Genomic DNA, 23,254 nt, shown 5'->3' with positions numbered 1-23,254 from the left:
TCTGTCAATACACTGCAGCCAATAATTAGCCTAGTTGGCGAGAAAGTTCTGATTAACTTGGTAAATATCTGCGAGAATTCATGAATTCACTCTTATCTGACTCTCTTTTGTTTTAAAAGCAAAAAGTAGGTGCATGTACCAATTATATAAGTTTTAAATACGCATCAAATAATTCTTGTTATTTCATTCGTATTCGAATACAGAGTTTCCCTTTTGAAGTTGTCGAATATTTCTTTCTGTTCGAATATAAGGGGCGAACAACATTTATTGAAATCTACAGAAATAAATACAAATTCAAGTGCTGAATATTCCGAGTGATTCTGCCGTAGAAGAAGAATTGTTGCTAGGCAGAGGCATCGGTTGCTGAGTTAGTGCATTGACTAGCTGTCTCCTCAGTTATTTGCCGTCATTCAATAATGACGTCTTGCCTTTAGCACATTAGGTACTTGTTGTGTCTACTTAGGCAAACTAGTTTATTATTTGGGCAATATTACGGTCATCTGGGATGGACTCTATATAGCTCACCAGTCAGTTCTTTCTCATCTACAAGTTTTTCAGTCCACCGGATGTTAAGTTCTGAACAGCATTACATCTTTCAAATGACATAAGCTTTATCTTTACGAAACGGACTTCATACATTTATATTCGCATGTGTTTACAAATGAGAAAAACTCGGTATTCAATTTCATTATGGAAGGTCATTTTCCGATCCGATTCGGGGAGAGAGAGAGAGAGAAAATGATTTAATGAAAGGCAGGGAGGTTAACCAGGACTGAGCCCGGTTGGCTATCCTACACTGGGGGAAGGAAAAAGGGGAGAGAGAGATTAAGAGAAGAATAGAAAGTTCACTGTTGATATCGCCGACGTAGCAACAGACCTCTGTTCTATCACTGATGATCAATCTGTCCGGATCATAGACGGTCACTCAGTCCTGTAGTTTTCAAAAATCGCAGCAGCGCTTTTGTGGCCTTTTGCAGCTGTGATTTCAAGGCGATGGTCCCAAGATCTTGCTCAAGGTAAACGGTCTTCTATCTAGCCTATTGAAACGTTGCAGAGGTCATGTCTTTCGTTTTGAAAAGATGGGCAGTAGCATAGTAGGTGTTCTATAGTATCCTATAGTATCATCAACACCGCAGGCATTACACTCGGCGCTGTCAGCCATTTCAATCAAACATGTGTAAGCATTGGTGAATGCAACACTCAAGCGTAAGCGGCACATCATTGTTTCCTCACTTCGCGGAAGTCCAGGTAACAGCCGCAGTTGCATAGATGGGTCGAGAGAATGACACCTATGCTGGGTGAATTCAGTTTTATGCCACTTCTCCAATGTCATACTGTGCGCTAGCTTGCTTAGGTGTTGGGCTGCGTGAGTCCTCGATAAAGGCACAGAAACAAGATTTGCTCCTTCGTGTGATTTCCTAGCAGCTTCGTCGGCGATGTCGTTGCCGGAGATACCGCAATGACCCGGCAGCCACTGAAACACGAAGTCATGTCCTTTTGCGATCGTATGGTGGTGCATTTCTCGTATCTCCGAGACGAGTTGTTCGCAGGACCCGCGACGAAGAGCTGACAAGAGACATTGTAGGGCCGCCTTTGAATCACATAATATTGCCCACCGATTAGCCGGTTGGTTGTTAATATTGCCACGCGTTAGTAACGCTAGAGAACGAGGACGAAGAAGTGTTGTTGGCTGCTGCGGCCAAAACAGTAAACAGCCGTTCGCTCGGAACTGACTGCCTGCCTTTTCCTCTGACTGCCTGCCTTTCCATGTATGTCGCCACGGATCACAAGAATTGGGACGAACTGCTCCCGTATGTGACACTTGCGTATAACACTGCGCTTCAAGAAACCACCGGGTTTCCTCCTTTTCGTCTGGTCTACGGACGCGACGCTGTCAGTGCTTCTGCCAACTTTGTCTGATACGACCGCCACAGATACAGACGCTTTTGTTCAGCGTGCTGAAGCAGCGCGGCAGCTTGCACGGCAACGAATTCTATCTCGGCAAAGTCAAGACGCTCGTCGATACAACATACGCCACCGAGTCGTAACATACAAGCCAGGAGATCTCGTGTGAATTTGGACCCCTATACGTCTACGAGGCCGCTCAGAAAAATTATTGCGCCGTTACTTTGGGCCCTACATAGTTCTTCATCGCATAAGTCAAGTCAACTACGAAGTTGTCCCAGCAGAATCATCGCACCAATCGCGTAGACCACGCTCCTCCGACATTGTTCACGTCTCCAGGATGAAGCCCTACCACTCGCGCTGACGCCAGTTCACAAACTTTGTGGTGCGGTGCCTGTGCTCACGTCCGTTGTCTTTTTCATTTCTTTTATTTTCTCCCTGTGGTATTTAACCCGTCATCCACTTTCGTGGCTTAACTTTCACTGTTCTTTCGTGCAGCGGCATCGAGACGATGCCTCTTTTTTTTTGGAGGGAGGGGTAATGCCACGCGTTAGTAACGCTAGAGAACGAGGACGAAGAAGTGTTGTTGGCTGCTGCGGCCAAAACAGTAAACAGCCGTTTGCTCGGAACTGACTGCCTGCCTTTTCCTCTCGCGACAATATCTGCAATCGTTTTGTTGAGACGCTCAGTTAACCCATAGGTCTGTGGGTGATACGCAGTTGCCGTACGGTGCGTTGTACCACTCAGCTGCAGAATATCTCTGACCAACTGCGCGGTGAAGGCCGTACCACCGTCTGTGATGACGACAGCTGGAGCACCATGTCGCAGGACGATATTTTTGACGAAAAAGTTGGCCACATCCGAAGCAGTAGCTCGTTGAACGGCTTGGGTTTCGCAATATCTGGTCAAGTAATCGGGGCGACAACAATCCAGCGGTTATCAGCTGAAGACTTGGGAAACGGGCCGAGTAAATCCATCCCGACCTGTTCAAAAGGTGAGCAAGGAGGACGTACAGGCTGAAGCAGACCGGCTGGTTTCATTGGTGGAACTTTGCGACGTTGGCAATCACGACAAGTTCGGACGTACTGCTTCACGCTTTTTGTGAGTTTTCGCCAGTAGTACTTCTTCTTGATCCTTGCCAGAGTACGCGTGAAACCAAGATGCCCGGACGTGGGTTCGTCGTGGCATGCACGTAAAATGTCGTCGCGGAGAGAAGCGGGAACAACGAGTAGAAAAACGGCTTCCGTGGGATGAAAGTTCCGCTTGTAGAGGATGTCGCTGCGTAGGCAGAAAGAGGACACGTGACGCGCGAACTGCCGCGGGGGTTGTTGGTGGCGTCGTTCAAGGTATTCAATCAAGGGTTGCAGCTCTGAATCCTGGCGTTGCTGTTGAGCTAGGTTTGGAGATGGAAGACTACAAAGAAAACCGCAGTCCTCGTCAGTATCTGCTGGTGCGGGTTCGACGGGGGCGCGGGAGAGACAATCGGCGTCGGTGTGTTTCTGACCAGACTTATAGACAATTGTCATGTCAAATTCCTGTAGCCGAAGGCTCCATCTTGCGAGACGTCCCGAAGGATCCTTGAGATTCGCCAGCCAACAGAGAGAGTGGTGATCGCTGACGACTCGGAAGGCGCGTCGGTACAAGTATGGCCCGAACTTCTGGATAGCCCACACGACCGCCAGACATTCTTTTTCAGTTGCTGAGTAGTTTTTTTCAGCAGCAGACAACGTGCGGCTGGCATAGGCAATAACGCGCTCAACACCAGCTTGAAATTGTACGAGTGTGGCTCCGAGATCAACGTTGCCTGCATCAGTATGCACTTCTGTGTCGGCCTCTGTGTCAAAATGACCAAGGATCGGTGGTGTCTGTAGACGTCGTTGAAAGTCGTGGAAAGCGTCGGATTGAGCCGGGCCCCAAATAAATGTCACGTCGTTCGTGATGAGTCGTTGCAAAGGTTCGGCAATCTCAGAAAAATTTGGCACAAAACGGCGGTAATAAGCACAAAGCCCTAGAAATCGGCGTACATCGTGCTTTGCTTCGGTATCGGGAACAAACGAACTGCCGTGGCTTTGTCAGGGTCAGGGCGAATACCGGTGTTGCTGACAATATGACCCAGAAATTTAAGCTCCTCGTATCCGAAGTGACATTTTTCGGGCTTCAGAGACAGGCCTGCGGTGCGGATGGCCTGAAGAACAGCCTCAAGCCTCTCGATGTGCTGCTCAAACGTGGTTGAAAAAACAACTACATCGTCTAAGTAGACTAAACACGAGTGCCACTTGAGGTCAGATAAAACTGTGTCCATCATGCGTTGAAATGTGGCCGGAGCGGAGCACAGTCCAAAAGGGAGGACCTTAAATTCATAGAGGCCGTCCGGTGTTATAAACGCCGTTTTTTCCCGGTCCCGTTCGTCCACTTCAGTCGGCCAGTACCCGCTACGTAGATCCATTGAAGAAAAGCATGCCGCAGACGATCCAAGGAGTCGTCAATCCGAGGAAGTGGATAAACGTCCTTTTTCGTGATCTTGTTCAGCTTGCGATAATCTACACAGAATCGTAGTGAACCGTCTTTCTTCTTAACTAGTACAACAGGTGATGCCCAAGGACTTGTCGATGGTTGAATGACATCATCATCCAGCATTTGCTTAACTTGATGACGCATAGCATCCTGTTCTCTCTGTGACACGCGGTAAGCGTGTTGGCGAACAGGTTGGACGGTCGGTTCAGTGATGATTCTGTGCTTGGTTAGAGGAGTCTGCTTGACCTTCGAGGTGGTGGCAAAACAGTCGTTAAATGATGATAGTAGGCTGAGGAGCCTGTCCTGTTGGGGTTGTTTCAGCTGTGGATTGACGTTGATGTGACTGGTCAAGTCCACATCGCTGTTTTCCTGCATCGAGATTGTCGTTACCGAAGCACATGCGTTGGACTCGTCCACTGTTTCAAAGTAGACAATGGTAGTATGCTTCGCAAAGTGCTTGTATTCGCCGCTGAAGTTAGTAACTATGATCGTGGTTTGCCTATTTTGGAGCTCTACGAGACCTCGTGCGACGCTGACTTCTCGATCCAGCAAAATGGTGAGGTTACCTTCGGCGATGCCCATATCTAGGTGGTCTTGAGGGCACTGAACAAGGACGAAGATGCTACTTCGAGGCGGTAACGTTACGCAGTCATCGACCACGCGTAAAGCCGCGCGATGATGTTCATCCTTAACATCAGAATCCGAAGAAACATTCTTCGAAAAAGTCACGAACAAGTCACGCAGATTAATGATCGCCCCATATTCCTGAAGAAAATCCATGCACAATATAACCAGTCGAGATCACTTGGGCAGTACAAGAAAAGACGCTACGAAGGTCGAAGTATAAATTGTAAGTCTGGCGGTGCATCGTCCAATGGGTGGCACGAGGTGTCCTCCAGCCATGACCAGATGAGGGCTGTCCCACGCTGCCAGCACTTTGCGTAACCGATTGGCCAGCGAGGCACACATAACCGAGTAATCAGCTACCGTATCGACAAGTGCCGTCAACGGATAACAGTCGACGGAAACAGTAATAACAGCAGAAGCTCTTTTCGCGGTTTCGAAGGAAGGCGTCAGCGGTACGTCGCGAGGGGGTGGCGTCGGCGGAGGATATTTCACGGTTCGCATGACAGCGGCCTCACCCCCGGAGGTTGCCGTTTTCAGTTTCCCCGGCGCGGGCTTCCGCCGGTAACTCCAGTGGAATCAAAGGCGGGTCGAGCGCGGTTTGGTGATGTGTGCCGACGAGGTGACGGCGACCGCGATTGTCTTCCCTGAGGGACAGGAGGAAGACGGTTGCTTTCCAAGTACTCCTCGATTTCCTGTGGGCGTTCGCCATAGCGCGGGCAACGGGCGTCCGGATGGTATCCCCGCAAACCAATCCGTCGGTAATGGCAGTCGCGATAGAAGTGTGCCAGCCTCCCCACAGTGATAACACAACGGACTGTTGTCGGGAGCGCGCCATACCGTTGCACTTCCGCGGACCAGGACGAAAGTCTGATTGGAGAGTCGTGCGGCGGCTTGGGCTTGGGAAGCGTCGAGGAGGCCCGGTCCTGTAGCTGGATGCGGGAAACGGGCCGTCGACGGCGTAGAAACCCGAAGAGCATCGGCGTACGAGAGCGTGGGAGGTTCGGCTCGCGTTGGTGGCGAGGGATGAACCACCTGTCTGATTTCCTCCCGAATGACGTCCGTAAGAGCCGCGGCACTCGGAGGTGCCGATCCATAATACCTCTGGAGTTCTTCTCGACCTGCCGTATTAGTTCGGTAAGGGACTCCCTGTCATCCCTTGCAGGTACAAGCGAGCATGCCGCAGTCATGGTGGTCTGGCGTTCATACTGCGATAGCCACTGCCGAAGCATGCGCTCTATGACTGTTGCCTCACGGACGAACTGAGACACCGTTGTAGGAGGATTGCGCATGAGGCCCGCGAAAAGCTGTTCACTTACGCCTCGCATTAACATGCGCACCTTCTTGTCTTCTGGCATTAGTGGGTCGGCCCGACGGAACAATCGTGTCATGTCTTCCACGAACATGGCGACGGTTTCGTTCGGCATTTGGAACCTGGAAGATAGTGCCTGTTCGGCTCTTTCTTTCCTTTCGGAGGTACTGAAGGCGTCACGAAGCAGGCGGTAAAACTCCTGCCAGCTGGTGAACGAAGCTTCGTGGCTCTCGTACCATACCCTTGCCGCGTCTAAAAGGGAAAAGTAGACGTTTTTCAACTTACGGCGATCATCCCAGTCATTAAAGGTGGCGACCCGGTCGAAATAGTCTAACCAGTCTTCTACGTCCTCAAAGGCGTCGACGTGGAACGGGTTAGGCGTGCGAGGCGCGTTGACAATGAAGGTACAGCAGCATTTGGGATCTCCTCGGTTTGGCTTGCGGTTGTTGTTGCCATCTTCCTCGCAGGGTTTGCCAGGGGACTGTACTGTGGTGGAAGACCTTGGAGGCGATGGCTGCTTCGATGGATTTCTGCAGTCTCTGAGGTACTGGCGTTGGTAGCTTCTGGTTCAGGACCAGCAGGCATAGGGCGTATGTGTACCCAGCACCTCCACCAGTTGTCGCGAGAGGAAAAGGCAGGCAGTCAGTTCCGAGCAAACGGCTGTTTACTGTTTTGGCCGCAGCAGCCAACAACACTTCTTCGTCCTCGTTCTCTAGCGTTACTAACGCGTGGCAATATAATCAAACGGCCATAACTCACCACTTCGAAGCGTAACTTCCGGTGTACCGCAAGGTTCAGTGCTCGGGCCTCTTTTGCTTCTCATTTATATTAACGACCTCCCTTCCTCTCTATCATCTAACATTCACTTATTTGCTGATGATTGTGTTATCTTTCGTGAAATAACTAATGCAGAAGATCCTAACCACCTGCAGTCTGATCTAACTACTTAGCTAATTGGTGCAAAAATTGGTAAATGGAACTAAACGTTGGCAAATGTAAAGTGATGCGTGTATCCCGACTAACTAACAGTATGGATACATATTATCTAAATAACGTTCCCTTGGAACTGGTTAGCTCTTACAAATAGCTAGGTGTGCATATCTCTGCTAACTTATCTTGGATTGTTCATACCGACTACGTAATTAGCAACGCTAACTGCAAGCTGGGCTACCTGCGCCGTAACTTTTCAACTGCCCCTTCATCCCTAAAAATGCTTCTTTTTACTACCCTTATACGTCCGAAACTAGATTATGCATGTGCTGTTTGGGATCCTGCCACTGATAAACTAATTAATTCATTAGAACTCGTTCAAAATAATTCAGTTCGTTTCATCTTACGTAATTACAATAGAACTGCAAGTGTGTCTGCCATGAAAACTAACCTTTCGCTTAGTCTACTTTCTTCTCGTCGCAAAAACGCATGGCTAGTTCTTGTTCACAAGCTATACTATCCTTCAACACTCCGCAATGATTTCATTTTTCAGCCACAATACATATCGCCTCGAATCGACCATCGTTTTAAGATTGGTCTCAAATCATGTAACACTAAAACTTTTTTTGCAATCATTTTTCCTTCGGTCATCCACGGAATGAAACCACCTTCCCGCTGAAATCTTATCCATTCACGATAACCAAAGGTCTCGAGCGGCTTTAGCTAACATTGTATAATCGAAGCATTTTTCCTACTATATGTTTGTAACCTAAGTGCATTTCGTATTTACCATTTTACTATCGTACTTTGCTACCAATTTCTTACGACGATTTTACCCTAGCTAAAACTGTATAATCAGAAGCCTTTGTACTTGAACGTTCTAACTGCTTTTTTATTACTGTTTTTATATTCATTTGCTGTAACCCACTCCCCTCTTTAATGCCTCTGGCCCTGAGGGTAATAATAAATAAATAAATAAATGGCATCTCGGAGGGCAACAAGCTCCGAAGCGGTCAATGATGTCACGTGAGAAGTCTTGTATGTGATGCTCATTGATCGTGATGGTATAACCACTGCGCCGGTGGAGCTGGCCTGAGTGGAAGAGCGATCCGTATATATGTGGATTCGGTCAGAGTAGAAAGTGTGCAAGCAATCGAGAGCTGATTCGATCCGATTCGTTAATTTTGAAAATTAAAAGCGTAGATCTGACCAAACCTCCGCTTCTTACTCTTTTCGCCAGCAGTGAAGAAAAAGAAAAATTGCGGCTACCGCTACTATTCGGTGTAGATGTAGACATGAAATGATAATTTGTACGTCTATAACGTATATGAAAAGTGGCATTATTCAATTAATGTACGATAATAGACGTAACCTTTCCGTGCCACATCAAAGTTTCCATTATCATCGCACTTGCTCAATGACTAGTCTGTTCGGCCTTTTTTCTATTGAGCAGAATACCATGGGTTCGACTCCCGGTGGAATTATGGCGCTGTAATGATATCAGGTGGAAGTTTGAAGCATTTGTGCACCCATAATAAACTGTAGCTTTCTAACTCTTAGAAGATGCCGTAGTCAAATGAACGCACTCATCTATAGCTCGGCTGCATGGAGTTATTTATTGTCCAAGTCACAGCAGCCCAACTTTTACCTCAGTGACGCCTTAGCTCTCCCAAGATCGTTGACCCATATGTATTTTAATATTGAAACGTTGTGCACTGTATGGGATACATTCTGATAATGTCGGTAGCGTGGCCGAGCGGTCTAAGGCGCTGGTTTTAGGCACCAGTCTCTTCGGAGGCGTGGGTTCGAATCCCACCGCTGCCAATCACTTTTTATTTTATTTTTTTCTGATGGGACTCTTACGATAGCCCATCTCTACATCAATTCCAATGAATTCTTGCGGAGTTTCTGCGACTTCCACAGGTGACCGCCAAATGTGCACAATCGAGTGGAATGAAATTTTGCCCCATATAGCCCTGTCCGCGAAGAGAAGAATTTGCTCGCTATGGTTTAAGGTTTTAATCAGTCGCAGCGGCAACCCTCGACAACGAAGTCTGCGGCAAACCTCGCTACTGCTGTTGCGTAACCCTGAACCCAACGCTCACTTCACTTTGTCATTGATTTCAAATGCGAGTCCTGGTAGCATATCCGTCGACGGCGGTACGTACCGCTGACGCCTTCCTTCGAAACCGCGAAAAGAGCTTCTGCTGTTATTACTGTTTCCGTCTACTGTTTCTTTCTTTCATTTCTTTTATTTTCTCCCTGTGGTATTTAACCCGTCACCCACTTTCGTGGCTTAACTTTCACTGTTCTTTCGTGCAGCGGCATCGAGACGATGCCTCTTTTTTTTGGAGGGAGGGGTAATGCCACGCGTTAGTAACGCTAGAGAACGAGGACGAAGAAGTGTTGTTGGCTGCTGCGGCCAAAACAGTAAACCTTACTATTTGCTGTCTCGTGCTGCAGTTACGTAAACAACTATTTTAGCAGGCAATGTGGACTAAATGCTTCCCAGAAAGAGTTTTTTAGCACGTATTAGTCGTAAGCAAAAAATTTGCCACTGCAATTTTTTTTTTGACCTAGAGGCATTTTATTGTTTTACTGTTCAGGCTCCTAGTCTTTATAACCATATGTCTTCTCTATTTTCCTATGACCCGATATGTCTGAAATTAGACGGAGGCATGTAAGTGGTAAGGAAAGTACACCGCATTCCCTGCAATGATGGAACCAAATATTGTCCGCAACATCAACGGAAAAAACAAAACGCAATAAATATAGTCGATGACATGGCGAGCGAAGGAATAACGCCAGTAAGTGGCCTCATGATCGCAGAAGAACTTCGGCGACTCGGCCGACTCTCGGAGTTCTAGGAAAGTCCTGGTGGCTTGCAACTACTCCCGCGAAGACCTGACGCGCAGCTCGTCTCGCAAGCCAAGCTATGCCTTGACTAATTGATTTTATTCACAAACAGTCGCAGTTTCGCCACTAAAGACTAGAGCACTGCACGGGCTCGGGCTTACCCGAAAGCCCGGGCCCGGCCCGGCCCGTGGGCCGGCCCGGGCCGGGTAAGGCAGTTTTTTCACGGGCTCGGGCCGGGCTCGGGCCCGGCGTGTGCTTTTTGACCCGGGCCCGGGCCGGGCTCGGGTTTTTTGACGCGGGCCTGGGCCGGGCTCGGGCTTTCTGCGAGTTATTCTCGGGCTTCTCAACTCTGAAAAACATGTATTTTTCGGTCTCGGGCCGGGTTCGGGCCAGTTTTGAGTCGGGCTCGGGCCGGGCTCGGGCTTAAGGTAAAGGGGTGGCGGGCCGGGCCGGGCGGGTAACGTAGATTATTTCCGGGCCCGGGCCGGGCCCGGGTCTCGCCATAAAGGTTTTGATCGGGCTCGGGCGGGCCGCCCAATGTAAAAACGGGCCCGGGCCGGGCCCGGGCCGCAAAAATCGGCCCGTGCAGTGCTCTACTAAAGACGACGCATCAATTGCAATAGCAAATTTGTGGACAGCTATCCAAAGTAAAGATAGTAGTTTCATCGGTTGTATAAGCTTGTAAAGATAGGCATACTAAGTTCACAAGCATGGTGTCATGCGCGCGCAAGCGAAACATGAACGCATCCCGCTAGATGCGTTCGTGTTTCTCCCTGTCAACTCCCTGTCAAAATGCTGGAGTGAATCAGCGCAGCAGCAGCAGCGACCGAATTGAGCTTCGTGCCGGCGCTCCCATCAACGCGATCTTAGCCGGGAAAACACAAGGAGATACAGCCGAGCGGGCGGCCGCTCGCGGCGCACAGCGGCGCTGTGGCCTGCCCATCACCGTTGTGACATTCCCATTAACGCTGTTATTCGTGCCCCGTTCTCCAGTTTCAATGCGCGGTGCTTTTGTTCATTTCACATTACTGCGACGATATTATCAACTATTTAACGCGATGCAGGAGTCAGACAAAATCTGTGAAAATCACTTCATTGAAATGATAAGAAATCGCCCGACGTGCCATGTAAGGGAGCAAGTACATGTGTGCACATTGTGCTTTCGTGTGTGCTTTTATACAGGGTGTCCCAGCTATCATGCACCAAGATTTAAAAATATGCAAATGCCGCGTAGCTGGACTTGGAGATATTCGGATTATCTTTTGCATTCCGCCTAATTACATAATTAGTCATAATTTTTTATTCAACTTCTCAAATATTCTAATTCGATGAAAAGTGTCAATGCGAAGATTGTAGAGCAACATCAAAAACTCCCGATGCAGCTTTGTGTTGCTCAATACGTGCTACATTGAAGTGTTTTTCCGAGTGTGAAAGAAGCCCGCGAATACACGCAAAGTTTCTCGAGTGGCCAGTAGCCGGGCAATTTTCGTGTGTTCGCGAGCTCAGAAAAACACTTTTATGTTGCACGTATATTGAGCAACAGAAAGCTGTATCGGGAGTTTTTCATGTTGCTCTACAATTTTCTCATTGCCACTTTTCATCTAATTATATTATTTGAGAAGTTTGTTATTAAATTAGGACTAATTACGTAATTAGGAGGAATGCAAAAATAACCTGAGTATCTCCAAGCCTTGGCAAACAACATTACCTTGGTTCTGTCCAGCTACATGGTGTTTGCATATTTTTAAGTCTTGGTGCCTGATACATGGGACACTCTGTGTATTACCCGAGTGGTGTGATTGCCCGTACCTCAATGCGTGCAATTAAGCTCTCGCTTCAACAATCTTAGTGATAATGGTGGACTGCTAGTCTAGTCGCGCCGGAGGAGCAGTAAATGTAGTCTTCTGGGTCCACATTGCCACAGGTTATGCATAACAATGCTCGTTCATATGCTTGTGGCATTGTATGAATCAGCCCCGGCATTCATTCGCGAGCTTCACGCAGCACATGAATGCCATTCTGTAGTTGGTGCGTCCGCCATTCCAAAACAAGATTGCAGAGAACTCGCACAGTATAGAATGGCTGCACATGAAGCCAAGAAGATAAACGTGAACCTCTAGGCCAACCTCAGTTTTATCTCAAAAGGAAAATCCGTTCCCTCCGTCCGGTCACGCAAGAGAACAATTACTAGAACAGTCAATCTGTCTTGCGACCCGCTGTCGACGCGTGAACTGTTTCCTGGGCTCTTATTTGGTTGCTGAAATTTCTTCTTCAGCGCTTCGAAGACTGACCACTTGTCTTCACCACAGCGCCATCCTGAGTATGCTAGAGAGAGCAGGCCAGTCGTAGAGCAAATACGGGTATACGCCTGGCCTCTTGCGAACAGTTTGTCTCGTTTCATTTTCCGTCTTTGGCAATTTTCCGCGTTTTCGTTGGATATAGAAATGTATATATTCGCAAAGTTGTTCCACTAAAACTCAACGCTGTTCCCTTTTATTGTATCTTCTCGTATCAAGAAATAAACTTGGGATCCTAACTTTTAACCGACGGCATGCATCGAGCGACGCGGGAAAGAAAAGTTAAATCCACGCTCCGTGTCCCGTATCGGTGCCACAGAGTCGTCCCTTAGGCGATCAATGAATGGGCCCTTCTCACGCGAACTCCATTAGTCTGGGAGGACAGCGGAGACTCGTTGACCTCGTTCTTTCTCTCACTCTGTTCTGGGAAACCGATTTTTCTCCTTTTCCGTGTCATCGCCCGGAACTCTAGATTGTCGTGCTGCTGAGCGCAACCTCAACGTACTCACGATCTGGGTTATTCATGCCCGACTTATTCACTTTAACGAACGCTTCCCTTTAATCTTTCCGAGTAACTTGCGAGGAGATATTTCCCTGAAAATCGGCGGTTTTCCTGGGGTAAGCCAGTCGAGGGTTTCTTTTCACGAAAACTTTAGAACATGTTCGTATATTTTCTATCAGGAACGACAGGGCACACTGTAGTCGAACAGCCCCATCATATCATGCACCGAAGGGAAAAATATGAAAAAGGGTGCGAGAAAGCGTTTCAAACGTGCTCACCCTTATCAAGACGCGTAGGGCGTGATACGACAAAAAAAAAAAAAAATGGGTCGGTCGTTTCTTAGAAAAAACGGCGGCGGCACTTCTGATAACAATGACTGAGGCCGAATGAAGGGGAAAACATACTTTTTTCGGCACGAACGAAAATGCCCAGATAGCTACGCGATATGAAATGACAAGAAATCGGGAAGTTAAAAGCTTGTACCAAACCTACGTCAATTAAATGAAAGAATGGCATTTGAGTATACGCGCGTTGCCATAACAACAGCGCTCCCCTTGAACTACTGACTGTTCTTCGACATAATATCGAGCATGCACTATCCTATAACGATCGAGCTTGAAGAAGCCATATACAACTGTCACTGCAAAGAACGTGACTGAATCGAGCGCTTATTACATCATAGGATAGTTGGTTCTTGCGAAGGCAACTTTAAGCCAGATGGTGAGGCCGAGTGGCTGCATTAACTGCGGAAGTGCCAAGGGGGTCGTGCCAGCATCAACACATGCAAAACGATGTAAAACTTCATTTTCAGTGCATTGAGAATGAATGAATGAATCAATCAATCAAAACTTCATTGATAATTGAAATAGATGCCACAAAGCGAGAGTCCTTTGTCCACGGCTCCACTGTTCAACGTTTCAGGGCAGTTCGGGACGGGGTGCAGCAGGTGGCGTTGGTTGTTCTGTGTCTTTGCGAGATCGAGCCAACCCAGTGCAGGATTAAATGGAAGGCTAGAGACAGGAGGAACACGAATGGGATGGCGCACTGAAAGGATGTGGCGCTGTAATTAAGCAATGTGCTGCTTGGGGCTAGTTAGTAACTCATGGTCACTGATTAACAGTGCAAGTAAAGATGATGTCAAATAAAGCGACATGACCAGCACTGACTTTCAACAACTTTATTTCCTCAAAGTGACGGTATACACGGGATAACCAAAATTAAGTCCTACTGATCCAATAAAATTATATAAAAATTAAAGCTACTGTTTGGCGGCCTGGGAATAACTTATGCGGCAAGGGTATCACGAATCAGCCGCGTCTCACCCCGGGCAGGAGATTACATGCGCGCAATACATACCAACTAAGATGGAAATTTGCAGGCGAATTTCTCGAAACATGGGCATGCTGCCCACTGGAATTGTCGATTAAATATCGTAGCCCTTTCCTTGATAAGCAAAGTGAAAGAAAGCATCCTCAATCTCTGAGCTCTCAACGCGAGGCCCGAGTTTCTCATTTCAAATGGCAGATCTAGAGGAGCATCACGCTTTTGAAGGAGCCAGAAGGACTAGTACAATATATAGCCTGATGGAAATGTTATCTGGAAAGCGCTTGCGGCCGCTTCGATGGTATTGCCGATTTACCCACGTGAGCACTTGCGAGAGAGCACATTTGAAGCTGCTTCAAACGGTGCAACTCGCGCACTTGAAAGCGTCAGAAGTAGCATTCAAGCTGTATCAAGAAACCTGCCTGCGATATTTTTTAAGTCTTCTGTTTGTTCTCTTCCTTCTGCCTTTCTCAAAGCTCCTTCGCATTCCACGCAGCACATCGTAAGCGCCTGGCGATCGATAGAAACCGAGTCTATTGGTGCACCCTACCCCGACATTTACAGCAATCAAATAAATCTATCTAGTGGCGCGGCGGAAGTACAGAACAAGCAGTCCTCTCGTGTTCTCAGGTTCACCTGCCCACTGACGCAAGTTTTGTGAACCTATAAAACCCTCACGAATTTCGCAGAAACTCGCCTGCTTGACAAAGTACTTCAGATGGTATACGTCAACAGAACCTACGAAATGAATATTGCGCCCGTCCCCGGTTTTCTGGAACTATGCATACAGAAACTGTGCTCGGATGGCGCAGTCACCTAAAAATATGCATGTGTGTGAGCTCTTAGTTGAGCAACTTCTGCTTCTAAACTTTTATTGTTTTTTTTCCAGATTTTTCTTTTAATTCGTGCAGAGGTTTGCATACAGCTCCCTTAACTATAAATGAGGATCAAGCCTGCGGCAGTTGTCAAAGAAAAGCTGGATACTTCCTCGAGCAGCAACGAAATTCCGCATTCAGATATATTTATGGCAGAGACATTCATTGTCGACCTAATTTCGACAGAATACTAAGCGTAATGCCGAATCTAAAAGGTGGGTTGGTAATGGCGCATTTCCCTTTGGATAATCTGTCGCACCTTTCCCCTAAACGCTTTGAATGCGGCTACCGGAGCCAAAGCCGAGCATTTGTGCTCCTCCATAAAGCGACTTGACTGCACGATTCAATTTTCAATTATTCAAAACTTTCATTTATATCAATTTTTTTCGCCAGTACAAAGGAAAGGCGACATTAAGTGAGGCTTCGTAGTCTGTCGCAGAGCTAATGCAAAGTTCGAATTACAATGTCATGATTTAAAAAGTCCAGTGCGCAGGTTGTCAGGGACAGATAAGCTTATTCGGAAAACCGCAATCTCGCAAGAAATTAATCGCCATTGTTTAGTACTTACGATCAACCACCTACAATACCGTAAGCTCTTTGAATTGCGCTGTCGAAGGTAAATCATTTTCTTCTATAGTGAGGCCATGAATTTCGCAGTTGTCACATCCGCATTACGCATTTACTCTGTCATACGAATCCGTTCTTCGGGATGTTCTATTGTAGCACTCGTATTACGGTGATTTAAACCAGCAGTGCACATTCGTAATCAAGTGGACATTTTTATTGTTATATTTTGACGGAAAGGTTGGTAGGACAATCTATTGTTGCAAGGCAAACCTGCAGTGTGCTTTAGGGATTCTGTTAACGAAGCAACTGGTGCCGTGTAGCAGCAGATGTAACAAGGCTACTTCTTGCGTAAATAATTTGAACAATGTGAACTCCGCTTCCTAAACTCAGCTTTCATTGCAAACCACGTTGATTAAGCTACAGCGATTACATAATAAGTCAGCTGGGCAAGGTAGAGATAGAAAGGACTAATTGAAAGAGAGTCAGGTTAACGAAAGGTAGTTTCGGTTTACTATACCCTGCGTGGAAGAAATAGGTAAGGGGATAAAACTAAAAAGACAACCGCAGGAGAGAAAGGCAGGCGAGAACAAAGTAACCGCGCGGTAGCGCTTGGTGCTCTTACAGTTTAACATGAAGGCCCGTATAGGCCCGAGGAACCTGAGTAGCACGAAGAAAGTCTCCTGCGTGCAGTGTTTGTGAGAGCACAAGCGTACAACGTTCTCTCTTTTTTTGATAGTGGATGCGTGCAAGACCGCCCGTGCATGGCTTATAAAATTTGGTTGTGTGGTTAGTTTCGTAAATTCAATAGACTTGAAGCGTTTGCTGCAAAGCGGCAAGAAACACACGCAAGCAAACCCTGGTTTCTTCCCTTTTGCACGCTGCAACCAATCGCCCCTTAAGATGGCCTCGACGCAACGGGAGTTGCCAATTCGGCACGTAGGCAATACGTCCGTAGTTTCAGGTGCGTAGGGGTCTAGATTTCAGCAACAAATTGGTATTTCTCCACTCATGGTGCCCCATCAGGCGTAGTGTTGAGCCCGACTCGTTTCAATATCGTTCTAGTGGGACTCGCCGACACGCTGCCACCGACGGTAGCGCTTGCTCTACGTCGATGATATGTGCATATTGACGGCTGGCGTGACACGGCCACAAGTTCGCGCAAGAATACAAAAAAGCAGGAACCCTGAGAGCGACATACCTTCACCCGACAAGGTCTGGCAATATACACCAGTTAAATGTACATTTCACCGAGAGACATTTACAAGTGGCACTTGCACGCAAACCGATGTGTACATCAAGGGCCAACCAAATGCACATGAGAAAACTTTCAGGTTGTTAGGCGTTATTGTGGGTAGTGGTTACACCTGGAGTCCCCATGTCTGTTAACTGAGGGAAAAACTCATTCGTATTGAGAATATGTTAAAATTTGTTCCTGGAAAATTTTACTTGAATTTCTGTTATACAGTCTTCCTCTCTTGTCCAACAAATGCAAGATTATCGTCACGCAAGCGTACAAGCGCAAGCACTTCAGACATGTCTTGGCCTCCCGAAATATTCTTAGACAGTTGGTACGATTGTCTTCGCACAGGAGCGCCCGATCACAACTCATATCTTCTTCGAGACACTAAGAAGGCACACACGACACCTCTCACGCCTACTGTCCCAACATTTATCCTGTTTGTCAGCTCCAAGAACACAGGCTACATTCTGTGGCATTGTGATGAGACATCATGACTCAGTACCAGTACGTGCTGCAAGAGCCACCAAAACGGTGTGCCATTTATCGCGATTCCAAAGCAGCCCTACAAACTCTGCAATGAACCCTATGAGCTGGGTTACACAAGCAGCTAGTGTGCGAAATAAGGTACGCTCATCACCAAGCACTTAAGAGCACGGCATTCTATTTCATTGCTTGCCAATCTACTGCGGAATTGTCGACAACGATAGCGCAGATGAAGCTGCGTGCTGGGCCCATCAACAACCTCAGCAGTAGCCTACGCGTATACCACTCTCGAAAACACGAATGTGGCATGGCAGCTTGAACCACTTGCTGGCCACATCACACATCTACGATGGGATTCACCAGGTTTCTCCAGCTCACACTTGTATTCTACCGACCCTATTTGGCGACTTCGTCTGCCACCGGGACTTTCTCGTCACGAAACTACATTGTGTTGCATGTGGAGGGCCGGACGCACTAACAGATGTCTATTTATTCAAAAAAGTTGCATTGGCTTAGCTCAGCTATGCCACGATATACGTAGCGTTAGCAAATGTTCAGCTGATTATTCTTAGTTTTCCTGGTTGTCTAGATTGTCAAGTATTAGCTTGATTGTCATGCTTACTGCTGCTCCAATGACACACACGCAGTATACGTATTATGTGGCACATGTATATAGCCTTCTTCTGTTCATTCCTCCTACGCTCAACCGCTAATTGCCAGGCAACTACTTCGGGATCCGATGAGTCAAGCTTCTCCGTTCTTCTGCGCTGTTGAGCAGCATTTGCGCTCTCCTTCTCCATGGCTATACCACACTGGCAAACGCCAGTCAGAAGCGCAGCGGCTCCAGCGCAGTGTCAGACGGCGACTGCACAGCGAGCGCGCGGCGGCGCCAGTGCGTCTACCACGGCTACGACGTCACTCCTCTGGAATGCGCAGACCGGCGGCGGTGAGTCGCGCGCGGTGGCGGCGGAGTGCACGAGAGGTGCCGGCTCCGGTGGCTCCGGTGCGCAAGCCGTGTGACATCACTGATCCTTGCGCATGCGCAGCACGGCTCTTGATGTGCCGCGCGAAACGGGCTTGGCTAGGCCAGTGTAGCTAACGCTACAAAAAAGGAACGGGTTAACAGTGTGGCGTGTGATTTGTGCGGGTGCTCAAATTACACGCTAGTGATCATTTGCGAATGTGCTCAGAACGATGTCATTTCATTCTTTTTTAAATTTTCTGTGTTATCTATTCTCCCCTTTTCCCATCCCGAAGTGTGGGTTAGCCAACCGGGCACGTCCTTGGTTAACCTTTCTACATTTTCATCGTGTTTTTGCTCTCTCTCTCTCTCCGTATTCGTGCCCCAAAGGATATCTCCTTGTTGCTTATTGTTGTTTAACTAGTTTATGCAATGCAACAAGATAACTTCAAACCTTCAGATATGATCTGACATCCTATCTGAATGCAGGAAGTAAGTGCACATAGTAATATCCCATGCCATTTAGTAAGTACTTCACCAGCTGTACAGATGAATGGATATACATATTACATGCACTCAGAAGGAATTAGAATTTTTAAGATATGTTTCACTGGTTATTTGCAGGCTAACTAGAAGACAAAGAGAAAGAAAAATGCATATTGCAGTACACAATTGAGCAAATACCATGGAGATATTACTTTTGGTGAATACATAATCCATGAAAAAAAATAGCATAGGTTGCACTGGAGGCGCAATGCTAAAGAGACTGCGGAGCTGATGGGCGCCTGGCTAGTCCTGGCTTTTGGGCTAGGCTAAGCACTACCAAGTCATCCCTAGCACCTCCCGGAATTTATCGATTATTGTTCGCTTATCGATTAGCTATTGATTGGCTATCGATTGGCTATCGCAAGGTATTGGCCTTGTATTTGGGCTAGGCTAACACTACCAAGTCATCCCTAGCATTTTCCGGAATTCATTGATTACTTATCGATTATTGATTAGCTATTGATTGGCTGGCAATCGCATATCGGTGACTTACTAAGCTTAAGTAGTCCCAACCATGCTTATATGGATTTAGCCAGGCTCAGCTTTGCTAGTTCACAGTGGTATGTGCCATTGCGCTTGAACCCTTTCTGCACTGCCGCCAGGATCGGCCCACATTTTTGGATTCAGCAGACACATTACGCCGGGCTTAAACAGTTCCGCTGTTAAAAATTTAGAGCCCTTTCGCTGTCGAGAAAATGAGGGTAAGTGAAGCTTGTGGCAAGACGACGCTGTCGCAGGCGTTCCACTTCATTTTCCTCAACCGGTTTTCCCTGTCTGAGGCCAACCATCGGCGGCTCTTCGCTGACGTTTGGCCTCAACATCGCGCTCCCGCCACTCGGGGTCCGCGGCTCTTCACTGATGTTGCGCCTGTGCTTCGGAAGCCCTCACGCTAAAATCGGCACGTCGACGACGAGCCCTTTCCCGAGCACGTTTGTGGCGCCGTTGCTCAAACGCAGCCTGCTCCTCAGCGGTATGCACCACGCGGAGCCTTCCTATCCAGGCGGCGAAACTGATCTGAGGCGAAGGAAGCCCGGCGGAGTGCGCTCCAACCACCTTTCCTTCCCTTTCCCTCCCAGCGACACACCAATCGACCCTGATCGGGCGCGCGCGTCACGTGATCCGGCGCCGGTGCAGCTTCCTTCCTTAAGTTCTTTCTTATCCCTGGCTCGTACTCACATATCCCATGCGGATATGCGCCACACGTGAATCGGGACGTAACTAACGAACATGGGATGTTATTGATGTCATGGCCTATCAGTCATGTTATTCATATATACATTCGTACCCTTCCATGCCAATTTTGGTATACACCAAGTGAACGAGACGCGAGTTTGCGACAGGTAGGGTTTTACCGTTACACCACCACCGCCGACACGCAGACTGTGCTGGTTGCATTTCTTGCATTAAATTGTAACGTCTGTACTACGTGGCCAACACTGCGTGTGGTTGGCAGATGGAACGCAGGTGATCAGTGGTGTTCATGGGGATCAATCAATACCAATTGTCAGTTCGTTGTGCGCCGGTGACATTGAGTCAGCTGGATGAACTTAGATGGGGCTAATGTGACCGTTTTATGCGGTCATCAAACCGATAAATTTGATGCACTGGACTAAATGTTGTCCTAAATGAAAAAAAATAATGGGTTTACAGATCCAACAGCCAATCTTCAAAAGCGTACAGTTAGTGCTTTAAAGAATTACTGGATGCTCCAGGTATTGCGGATAATTACTAGAGCAATGTAACGTGTTTTACATGAATTGAATATACGGGAATATTCCTGGGTCACTGCTTAAGCTTTCTGCGAAGGGCGCATAAAGTAATTGTGATCTTGTTACAGCTTCTGATGTAACCCGATGCATATTGTATTACAGAATGCGCTTACTTGTACTAGATATGTACTGCAAGTGACTGCTATCCGACTTAATTTTTACTTGAGTTTTCGCAACTCGTCACTGCAAATTCATGTCTGCGAATCAAATGTGCTGTGATGCACAATGTAATAACTTAGACTTTCTCGGAACTATGTGCTCTCTTGTTGAGTCTTTTCATTTTCACTTCCTTGCATATCTGTCTTTGAGCCCCCCTAACTCTGATACCTATCGTGTGGCTAAGCGGAAAGGGGTAGCCAGCATCATCAACGATGTAGACCTTTGATGCACGTAAATTTAATAAAGTATCTCGTAAATATCCTCAGAGAATAAATGCGCATTGAAGTATAAAACAGAAAACGAATGTCTGATAATAAACGGGCAATGCGACACCAAGGAGAGATGAGAAGCTAAGCGACATGAGTACATTTCGCTTGAAACCCCAAAAAAAGCTTACTGTTGGCCCCAGTGATGAATTTTCCATCATAGCAAGTCTTCGAGTTTGTCTTGAAAGTCTGTTCGCCTGACTAGGTGAGCGCTTATCGATTGCAAACCGATTATGTTGCGTTTTAGAACACCTAAATACTCAATGTGCCCACATTTGCCCTTTCTTATAAAAAGAGTAAAATATCAACAAATAAGAGTGTGTCATTGTCACGAGTGTTAGGCGTGCAATTTTAAAAGGAAGGTTACGCACTGATTCTCTTTAAACCCTGAAATATTTTGTGCTAGAACGTCAAGTACCATGATTTCATTTCATTTTGTGAGCACAAATAATTTCCTTCTCTAGAGGGCACCCATCTGAATAAACCTGCCACTCTTTAATATGTCACACGAGTAGGCTTTTGTTGCTAGCATAGTTACTGCGAGTGCAAATTTTATGGCCTTCCAATTTAAGCCATACTGTTGCAGCTAGTTTTCTGCCGCTACTCGTGCAAACGTATTTCATTAAAAGGAAAATACACACGGGGTTTAGTTTTCCCATGTGATATAGGCCTATATTTCGTTCTGTTCAGTGCGATTTCTGGCCTGTGGGTCAGAGCCCTCTCTCGAAGGTTTTTCACCTCACCAATCGATACATTTATATTTTTTGACTGTCATTGCGGTGCCAATTAAGTACCAGCAATGTCGGAGTGTCGTAAACTAACTCGGAGCGCTAAAAGAGAAAGTGAACGAATACCTCCTCCTGTAAATCCTGGCACGTGATAACCACTCATTCAATGCCAATCTATCATTCGCAAGCAGAACCACCCTCTCTGCTATTCACCATAATGACGCTGCGTATTGCAGCACCCACTGCAGTGCTTTCAGGTGAGAACCAACCGGCTGGAGTATGATCGAAAGCCTTTGAGAAAGGTTATTCATCGCGCACGTGGCACCGAACTGCGGGGTATAGGTTCTCGTCGCACGCATTCGATAGCACACGGGAGATGGATGGTTGAAAGACTCGATTCAGTAGTCAGTGCGCCCTTGATGTCATTGACCGAAGGTAGGGAGGAGCTGTCGTTGGTGCGGCTATGTGAAGCGCGTAGTTTAAGAAGAAGGTAGATCTAGAATGCCTCAGTGGTTTCTCAGAGGCTTTTTTCTTTGTATTGTTTTTTTTTTTCATTTTTACTTAGTGGTTATGGAAACCGACGAAGTTGTCGTCGCACACAACCTGCGCCAACCATTGCGATTCTGTTTATAGGGTATACACTATTTACCGTACAACAATAAAAGAGTACTAACCCTGCACGGGAATGATGTCGCAAGCTATCTTGCTTGTGAAACATTATTATTATTATTATGATTATTATTATTATTATTATTATTATTATTATTATTATTATTATTATTATTATTATTATTATTATTATTATTATTATTATTATTATTATTATTATTATTATTATTATTATTATTAATATTATTATTATTATTATTATTATTATTATTATTATCATCATCATCGTCATCATCATAATTATTGCACAGTCTTTTTTAATGTATGCTTGCGCCAGCGCTTAGACTTTAAGGCTGTTCCTGGGCACGGCAAACAAATAATTATTATTATCAGCTGAAACCAGAAAGGTGGTGGCGTCCTTATCGCTGTTGATAGCACGATAGAATGTGGCTCTCACTCGGACCTTGAGAGAAATCATGAGGCTCTTTGGATATACATGCGCTGTTCAGGTGGTGAACGGCTGTTGCTTGGTAGATTCTATGTGGCACCCAACGTAACTCCTGCTGCATTTGGTCTTAGCCTGACATCGAGTGGAGCCGCTATAATTTCGCATTACCACAAAGCGTTAACTATTGAAGGTTTTATTGTACCCGTAATTTCATGATACTGTGTGCCAGAATTCTTTTTAAATTTCTTAATATTGCCACTCCTTGCTGGATTTTCTCTCTTTTAATTTCATGCAGCAGCTACACTTCACTTTTAACAGCGGTGGCAACGTTCCATATTTT

The 23,254-nt window shown here is 46.7% G+C and overlaps 1 non-coding gene across 1 annotated transcript; it reads left to right on the top strand.

Moving 5' to 3' along the window:
• The first annotated feature begins 9,027 nt into the window (after positions 1 to 9,027).
• Positions 9,028 to 9,109, top strand: Trnal-uag (transfer RNA leucine (anticodon UAG)). Its single transcript has one exon. It is a non-coding gene; the product is annotated as a tRNA-Leu (tRNA).
• The last annotated feature ends 14,145 nt before the right edge of the window (positions 9,110 to 23,254 follow it).

The sequence above is a fragment of the Dermacentor silvarum genome, chromosome 3, assembly GCF_013339745.2.
Source record: "Dermacentor silvarum isolate Dsil-2018 chromosome 3, BIME_Dsil_1.4, whole genome shotgun sequence".
NCBI classification, from domain to species: domain Eukaryota; kingdom Metazoa; phylum Arthropoda; class Arachnida; order Ixodida; family Ixodidae; genus Dermacentor; species Dermacentor silvarum.
The sequence above is the reverse complement of the archived record's forward strand: the minus strand, read 5'-3'. Positions and strand labels throughout refer to the sequence as shown.